Genomic DNA, 1,850 nt, shown 5'->3' on the forward strand with positions numbered 1-1,850 from the left:
TGAGAATGATGCAAACTACATCAATCAAACTTATATACAGTTTGGTGTTTGGTTATCGGGACAAAGGGATAAACCTCTTTATCCTAGAAAATACTAACTGATAAATTATGGGGTTAAAAAAAAGTAATAAAGGGGGTATATGGCATTCTTTTGTATCCCAGTTTTGAGTCGGGATAAGAAAAGTGGGATAAAGTGAAAGTTATCCTACTTTTGGCAAATAACAATTTTGCCCTCAAAACCTCTCATTCCAACTAATATTTTATAATATGTATGTGGTGAAAACATTTTAATATGGGCTTTATGTTTAGTTATATATATTTGTGATGGCATTTATAACAATATGTAAATTGGATTGAATTCAATTTCAGGAATATATTCCGAAGCTATCCATGAATAGACAATGCGAATATACGTAAAATTAAATTATAAATATTTATCATACATCAAAACAATGAGGGTTTTTTGTATGAAACTCACCTAGTTTCTGATTTTGTTAGTCAGATCTATTTTCAGTTTCCATTGTACTTGAAGTGTTTTATTTTTTTTTCTTCTAACTTTGTTATTTTATTATTTAGTGCCTCATTAAAAATCGACGAAATATTATAAAATAGAGAAAAGACAATTGCACCTTTTTTCTTCATTTTTTTTCATCTTCTTTTACTTTATATCATAAATTCTGCAATGCTATCTACTCTTTTTCTTTTTTTTCTTCTTCTTTATCTAGCATTTAATCGTTTTTCTATACAAATTTCTATAATTGCTTTTTAATGAATAAAATAAGAGATTAATTAGAGATAATTATGATTAGTTAAATAACTAAAAATATGACTTCATCTGATTATTATTTATTTTTATATAAATTATAATAGTGAATTATGTAAATTTTGCAATGTATAGAAAATGTACATAAAAAATAATGAAAGTTGTTAAAAAATAACAAAAGTTGTTAATATGTTTTCTTTTTCTTTTCTTTTTTTGTATTTCTTCTTCTTTTCTATTGTTGCCTATTCTTTTTCTACTTCCTTTTGTTCTTCTTTTATCTCTATATAATCACTATTTAATTAATAAAGTAAGATATTAATTAGAGATAGTTGTGATATAATTATGATTAGTTAAAAATTAAAAGCATGACTTTGTATGATTATTATTTATTTCTATGTAAATTGTAATTGTAAAATATGTAAATTCTCCAATATATAAAAAACAAACAAAAATTGTTATTATATTTGCTATAGTTGTTAACAAATTTTCTTCTTCTACTACTACTTCTTTTTTTTTTCTGTTGTTGCTTTTTCTTTTTCTTTTTCTTTTTCTTCTTCTTCTTTCCCTTAATTATTCTCTCTTTCTAGATATACATGCTTATTTAATTGTACTTTATTTAATAAAGTAAGGGATTAATCGAAGATAGTATTGAGATAATTAGGATTAGTTAAATAACCAAAAATATGACTTTACATGATATTTATTAATTTCTATATAAATTATAATGATGAAGTATATAAATTTGTAGTGTATAGAAAAAAACAACGAAAGTTGTTAAAAAATAATACAAGTTATTATATTTGCTAAAGTTGTTAATACATATGCGAAAGTTAATATGTTTCTTTTTCTTCTATCTCTTAATTGTTCTCTCTTTTTTAATTATGATCTGACTATAGGAGTCGAGTCAATTGAGTCACTAGAGTCGAGTCGAGTCAAATTGAATTAGTTAGTTAGTTTTATCTTATTATTTTAAATTTTAAATATATCTAATAATTCGTATATGGATCCGATCTACTAAGATTTTTACTCCTATAAATAGGAGTGTCATGTGTTAATTATTATCTTTTACCGTAGCCGTTAGATCGTCT

This window comes from Typha latifolia, chromosome 3, assembly GCF_019914945.1.
Source record: "Typha latifolia isolate L0001 chromosome 3, TyphaL0001v2, whole genome shotgun sequence".
NCBI lineage: Eukaryota > Viridiplantae > Streptophyta > Magnoliopsida > Poales > Typhaceae > Typha > Typha latifolia.